Source organism: Scylla paramamosain, chromosome 48, assembly GCF_035594125.1.
Source record: "Scylla paramamosain isolate STU-SP2022 chromosome 48, ASM3559412v1, whole genome shotgun sequence".
In the NCBI taxonomy this organism is placed as follows: domain Eukaryota; kingdom Metazoa; phylum Arthropoda; class Malacostraca; order Decapoda; family Portunidae; genus Scylla; species Scylla paramamosain.
In genome coordinates, this window is record NC_087198.1 from 4,736,335 (window position 1) to 4,743,834 (window position 7,500).

General features: G+C 43.5%; 2 long non-coding RNA genes across 2 annotated transcripts in view; both read left to right on the forward strand.

The window, feature by feature from the left end:
* Window positions 1-4,112, forward strand: part of LOC135095198 (uncharacterized) — a 4,823-nt gene extending 711 nt beyond the window's left edge. The window contains exons 2-3 of the long non-coding RNA XR_010264120.1: window positions 3,013-3,184; window positions 3,522-4,112. This is a non-coding gene — a long non-coding RNA (uncharacterized LOC135095198). The remainder of the gene's footprint in view (window positions 1-3,012; window positions 3,185-3,521) is intronic.
* The window catches only part of LOC135095343 (uncharacterized), a 41,095-nt gene that overhangs the window by 2,991 nt on the left and 30,604 nt on the right, over window positions 1-7,500 (forward strand). The window lies entirely within an intron of this gene.

The window sequence follows — 7,500 nt, forward strand, 5'->3', positions numbered from 1 at the left end:
CCACACACACCCAAACTTCAACCAGATGGCACCACTGCTATAACATCTATTTCTAAAGCTGAACTCTTTGCTCAAACCTTTGCTAAAAACTTTACCTTGGATGATTCTGGGCTTGTTCCTCCCTTTCCTCCACCCTCTGACTACTTCATGCCACGTATTAAAATTCTTCGCAATGATGTTTTCCATGCCCTCGCTGGCCTAAACCCTCGGAAGGCTTATGGACCTGATGGGGTCCCTCCTATTGTTCTCCGAAACTGTGCCTCCGTGCTTGCACTTTGCTAGTCAAACTCTTTCAGCTCTGTCTGTCAACATCTACCTTTCCTTCTTGCTGGAAGTTTGCCTACATTCAACCTGTTTCTAAAAAGGGTGACCGCTCTAATCCCTCAAACTACCGTCCTATTGCTTTAATTTCCTGCCTATCTAAAGTTTTTGAATCTATCCTCAACAGGAAGATTCTTAAACATCTATCACTTCACAACCTTGTATCTGATCGCCAGTATGGGTTCCGTCAAGGCCGCTCTACTGGTGATCTTCTGGCTTTCCTTACTGAGTCTTGGTCATCCTCTTTTAGAGACTTTGGTGAAACTTTTGCTGTTGCCTTGGACATATCAAAAGCTTTTGATAGAGTCTGGCACAAAGCTTTTGATTTCCAAACTACCCTCCTACGGTTTCTATCCTTCTCTCTGTAACTTCATTTCAAGTTTCCTTTCTGACCGTTCTATTGCTGCTGTGGTAGACGGTCACTGTTCTTCTCCTAAATCTATTAACAGTGGTGTTCCTCAGGGTTCTGTCCTGTCACCCACTCTCTTCTTATTATTCATTAATGATCTTCTAAACCAAACTTCTTGTCCTATCCACTCCTATGCTGATGATACCACCCTGCACTTTTCCACGTCTTTTCATAGACGTCCAACCCTTCAGGAGGTAAACATATCACGCAGGGAAGCCACAGAACGCCTGACTTCTGATCTTTCTAAAATTTCTGATTGGGGCAGAGCAAACTTGGTATTGTTCAATGCCTCAAAAACTCAATTCCTCCATCTATCAACTCGACACAACCTTCCAGACAACTATCCCCTCTTCTTCAATGACACTCAACTGTCCCCCTCTTCTACACTGAACATCCTCGGTCTGTCCTTTACTTATAATCTGAACTAGCTAAAACAGCTTCTATGAAGTTAGGTGTTCTGAGAACGTCTCCGCCAGTTTTTCTCACCCCCCCAGCTGCTAACTCTGTACAAGGGCCTTATCCATCCATTTATGGAGTATGCTTCACATGTCTGGGGGGTTCCACTCATACTGCTCTTCTAGACAGGGTGGAATCAAAAGCTTTTCATCTCATCAACTCCTCTTCTCTAACTGACTGTCTTCAGCTCCTCTCTCACTGCCGCAATGTTGCATATCTACCTGTCTTCTACCGCTATTTTCATGCCAACTGCTCTTCTGATCTTGCTAACTGCATGCCTCCCCTCCTTCCGCAGCCTCGCTGCACAAGACTTTCTTCTTTCTCTCACCCCTATTCTGTCCACCTCTCTAACGCAAGAGTTAACCAGTATTCTCAATCATTCATCCCTTTCTCTGGTAAACTCTGGAACTCCCTGCCTGCTTCTGTATTTCCACCTTCCTATGACTTGAATTCCTTCAAGATGGAGGTTTTCAAGACACTTATCCACCAATTTTTGACCACTACTTTGACCCTTTTATGGGACTGGTATTTCAGTGGGCATTTTTTTTTTATTAGATTTTTGTTGCCCTTGGCCAGTATCCTCCTACATAAAAAAAAACCACTGCCACACACACCCAAACACTGTCACACACACCCAGACACTGCCACACACACCCAGACACTGCCACACACACCCAAACACTGCCACACACACCCAGACACTGCCACAGCACACCCAAACACTGCCACACACACCCAGACACTGCCACACACACACAAACACTGCCACACACACCCAGACACTGCCACACACACCCAAACACTGCCACACACACCCAAACACTGCCACACACACCCAAACACTGCCACACAACACCCAGACACTGCCACACACACCCAGACACTGCCACACACACCCAGACACTGCCACACACATCCAAACACTGCCACACACACCCAGACACTGCCACACACACCCAAAACACTGCCACACACACCCAAACACTGCCACACACACCCAGGACACTGCCACACACACCCAGACACTGCCACACACACCCAGACACTGCCACACACACCCAAACACTGCCACACATACCCAGACACTGCCACACACACCCAGACACTGCCACACACACCCAAACACTGCCACACACACCCAGACACTGCCACACACACCCAGACACTGCCACACACACCCAGACACTGCCACACACACCCAAGCACTGCCACACATACCCAGACATTGCCACACACACCCAGACATTGCCCTACACACTGAAAACACTGCCACACATATCAAAACACTGCCACACACATCAAAACACTGCCACAGACATCAAAACACTGCCACACACACACAAACACTGCCACACACACAAAAAACTGCCTTAAAGCTTAATACAGTCACAGAGAGAGAGAGAGAGAGAGAGAGAGAGAGAGAGAGAGAGAGAGAGAGAGAGAGAGAGAGAGAGAGAGAGAGAACCCTGACAAGACTAATTAATTCCATCATTATTTCCTTAATTAATAGCAGTCATTCACATATCAACAATAATGAAATAATGAACTTTAATAAATCTTTAAAAAAAAAAATATATATATATATATATCTTGGGTAGTGATATTCTTATACTCTTCAATAATATTCATAATATCATTTCTTCATGTCTGTGTATCAAACCGAACCATTTCAAGCTTAATCTTGTTTCTTGACCTTCCTGTCTTCTGTCTTGCTCTGTATTGACCTTGTGACCTTTGCAATTCCTTAAACTGGATTTCTATGGTAATACTAATTTATTTATTTATTTTTTTCTTATTTTATTTATTTATTTATTTTTTGCTTATAGATGGAGTTTGCAGAAGCAGTGAAAGCTTTGGCGCAGGACAAGGAAAGGGTTATTGAAGATTTGAAGATTAGGATTCAACTTCTAACAGATGAGTGTGACAGAAGAAGAGGAGGAGGAGGAGGAAGGGAAAAATGTTGGAGGACAGATATTGCAAGAAAATGTTGAATTGAAGGTAAGAGATGTGTTTGAGTATGTTTGAGTGTGTTTGGGTGTGTTTTGGTGTGTTTTGGTGTGTTTTGAGTGTGTTTGGGTTTGTTTTGAGTGTATTTGGGTGTGTTTTGATGTGTTTTGGTGTGTTTGAGTATGTTTGAGTGTGTTTGGGTGTGTTTGGGTTTGTTTTGAGTGTGTTTGGGTGTGTTTTGGTGTGTTTGAGTATGTTTGAGTGTGTTTGGGTGTGTTTTGAGTGTGTTTTGGGTGTTTTGAGTGTGTTTTGAGTGTGTTTCACCAAGTGCTGTTCACTGTCAACAGACACTCACACATTGTCCTCTCCCTCTCTCTCTCTCTCTCAGAATCAGATCACCTCACTGCAGAAACAAGTCAGAAATTTGGAAACTGAACTGGCAAGAGCAAAACGGTTTTCATTTGTGACGCAGCAGAGCACCACCACCACCACTGCCACCACCGCCACCGCTGCTGCTGCTGCCACCGACATGACGGCCTCCACAGCCTCAACGACTGTTAATGAAGACACAAGAGAGAATTTGGTACGTTAGGTTAGGTTTACCAGTGTCTCTCTTCTGAATCACTGTGCTTTGTCACTGCCACTGTTTTGCAAGGCCACAGGGATGTTTAGCTGGGTTCTCAAGAGTGTTTCTCCTACACAAATGTTGTTAATCTGTCACTGGAACCATAAAAACACCCTTGAAAACCTGCATTTTAAAAGAGTGTTTCTCCTGTCATTAATGCAGAAATGAACACCCTTGAAAACACAGGTCACTTCAGTTAGAGCATTTTAAAAGAGTGTTTCTCCTGTCAGTAATGCAGAAATGTTGTTGATCTGTCGCAGAAATGTTGTTAATCTGTCGCAGAAATGTTGTTAATCTGTTGCAGAAATGTTGTTAATCTGTTGCTAGAACCATAAAAACACCCTTGAAAACCCACATCACTTTAAGTTGAGCCTTTTAAAAGAGTGTTTCTCCTGTCATTAATGCAGAAATGAACACCCTTGAAAACATGCGTCACTTCAACTGGAGCCTTTTAAAAGAGTGTTTCTTCTGTTAATAATACAGAAATGTTAATCTGTCACTGGAACCATAAAAACACCCTTGAAAACCTGCGTCACTTCAGCTAGAGCATTTTAAAAGAGTGTTTCTCATGTCAGTAATGCAGAAATGTTGTTAATCTGTCACTGCAACTGTAAAAACACCCTTGAAAACCTGCATCACTTCAACTACAGCCTTTTAAAAGAGTGTTTCTCCTGTCAGTAATGCAGAAATGTTGTTAATCTGTCACTGCAACTGTAAAAACACCCTTGAAAACCTGCATCACTTCAACTACAGCCTTTTAAAAGAGTGTTTCTCCTGTCAGTAATGCAGAAATGTTGTTAATCTATCACTACAACTGTAAAAACACCCTAGAAAACCTGCATCACTTCAATTAGAGCCTTTCAAAAGAGTGTTTCTCCTGTCAGTAATGCAGAAATGTTGTTAATCTGTCACTGCAACTGTAAAAACACCCTTGAAAACTCACATCACTTCAATTACAGCCTTTTAAAAGAGTGTTTCTCCTGTCAGTAATGCAGCAAAGTTGTTTCTCCTGTTAGATACAATGCTGAGAATAGTCTGTGTCCATATTACTTGATACAGAAGCCTTTTAAAAGAGTGTTTCTCCTGTCACATCTTTAGGGGAACTGAAGAAAAACTGAGGCTGGTGTTAGCATAGTAATAATAATGATAGCAATAATTTTAAGGTATTTATGTATGTATATAGTCACCCTTGTCAGTAGACACCTGCCGAAACGATAATTACTCCCAGTGAGGTCTAAAGCACTGCTCAGGGGGTGCTGTGAACTTATCATTAAACCCAGCTGTGACCTCACTGAACGTTTCCCTTTGTGTCTCACAACACAAGGGGGTAGTCACAGCCTGCCCTCTAAAGACAACTCTCTTCCTCCACACAAAACTACAAGCACCTAATAACACACACACCCTTCACTCCAAAAATTTTAAAATCATGGCGACTCCTACACCAGCCTCGGAGTCCCCATCTGGGGAGGGGACCATAAATGTCCCCAGGTCGGACTGCCTTTCCGTCGACGACCCTAAGTGTCTTGACACCCCCCTCAACTTTTTCTTCATTAACTTCTGCAACATTCGCGGTCTAAGATCTAATTTTCAATCTGTAGAACACCACCTCTCCTCTTCTAAACCTCATCTTCTTTTCCTCACTGAAACTCAGGTGTCTGAGGCAACTGACAGTAGCCCCTTTTCTGTTCCCTCCTACTTTCTCTATCCTCATTTTCGATCCAAAGCTGGATGCTGCGTTTATGTGCGCAATTACTTAACCTGCTCTCGTGCCCACGCTCTTGAATCTTCCGAGTTTTCCACCATCTGGCTACGACTACAGAGTCATTCTCATACTAAATTTATCTGTGCTGTATACCTCTCTCCTAACTCCTCTGACTATAAGAAATTCTTTGACTACTTAACTTCCAAAGTGGAGCACATTCTGACCCTCTTCCCTTTTGCAGAGATCTCCATTCTTGGAGACTTCAATGTTCACCACCAGCTTTGGCTTTCCTCTCCCTTCACTGACCATCCTGGTGAACTAGCCTACAACTTTGCTATCCTCCATGACCTAGAGCAATTGGTGCAACACCCTACTCGTATTCCTGACCGTCTTGGAGATACGCCCAACATTCTTGACCTTTTCCTGACCTCTAATCCTTCTGCTTATGCTGTCACCCTTTCTTCTCCGTTGGGCTCCTCCGATCACAATCTCATATCTTTATCTTGTCCTATCACTCCAATCCCTCCTCAGGATCCCCCTAAGCGAAGGTGCCTCTGGCGTTTTGCCTCTGCTAGTTGGGGGGACCTGAGGCGGTATTTTGCTGATTTTCCTTGGAATGACTACTGCTTCCGTGTCAGAGACCCATCTTTATGTGCTGAGCGCATAACAGAGATGATAGTGTCTGGCATGGAGGCGTACATTCCTCACTCTTTTTCTCGTCCTAAACCTTCTAAACCTTGGTTTAACACAGCTTGTTCTCGTGCTATACATGATAGAGAGGTGGCCCACAAAAGGTACTTAAGCCTTCCTTCACCAGAATCTCATGCACTTTATATTTCTGCCCGGAACCATGCCAAGTCTGTTCTCCAACTAGCCAAAAACTCCTTCATTAACAGAAAATGTCAAAACCTTTCAAGATCTAACTCCCCTCGTGATTTCTGGCATCTAGCCAAAAATATCTCCAATAACTTTGCTTCTTCTTCTTTCCCTCCTCTACTTCAACCAGATGGCACCACTGCTATCACATCTATTTCTAAAGCTGAACTCTTTGCTCAAACCTTTGCTAAAAACTCTACCTTGGACAATTCTGGGCTTGTTCCTCCCTCTCCTCCACCCTCTGACTACTTCATGCCTCGTATTAAAATTCTTCGTAATGATGTTTTCCATGCCCTCGCTGGCCTAAACCCTCAGAAGGCTTATGGACCTGATGGGGTCCCTCCTATTGTTCTCCGAAACTGTGCCTCCGTGCTTGCACCTTGCCTAGTCAAACTCTTTCAGCTCTGTCTGTCAACATCTACCTTTCATTCTTGCTGGAAGTTTGCCTACATTCAACCTGTTCCTAAAAAGGGTGACCGCTCTAATCCCTCAAACTACCGTCCTATTGCTTTAATTTCCTGCTTATCTAAAGTTTTTGAATCTATCCTCAACAGGAAGATTCTTAAACATCTATCACTTCACAACCTTCTATCTGATCGCCAGTATGGGTTCCGTCAAGGCCGCTCTACTGGTGATCTTCTGGCTTTCCTTACTGAGTCTTGGTCATCCTCTTTTAGAGACTTTGGTGAAACTTTTGCTGTTGCCTTGGACATATCAAAAGCCTTTGATAGAGTCTGGCACAAAGCTTTGATTTCCAAACTACCCTCCTACGGTTTCTATCCTTCTCTCTGTAACTTCATCTCAAGTTTCCTTTCTGACCGTTCTATTGCTGCTGTGGTAGACGGTCACTGTTCTTCTCCTAAATCTATTAACAGTGGTGTTCCTCAGGGTTCTGTCCTGTCACCCACTCTCTTCTTATTATTCATTAATGATCTTCTAAACCAAACTTCTTGTCCTATCCACTCCTATGCTGATGATACCACCCTGCACTTTTCCACGTCTTTTCATAGACGTCCAACCCTTCAGGAGGTAAACATATCACGCAGGGAAGCCACAGAACGCCTGACTTCTGATCTTTCTAAAATTTCTGATTGGGGCAGAGCAAACTTGGTATTGTTCAATGCCTCAAAAACTCAATTCCTCCATCTATCAACTCGACACAAT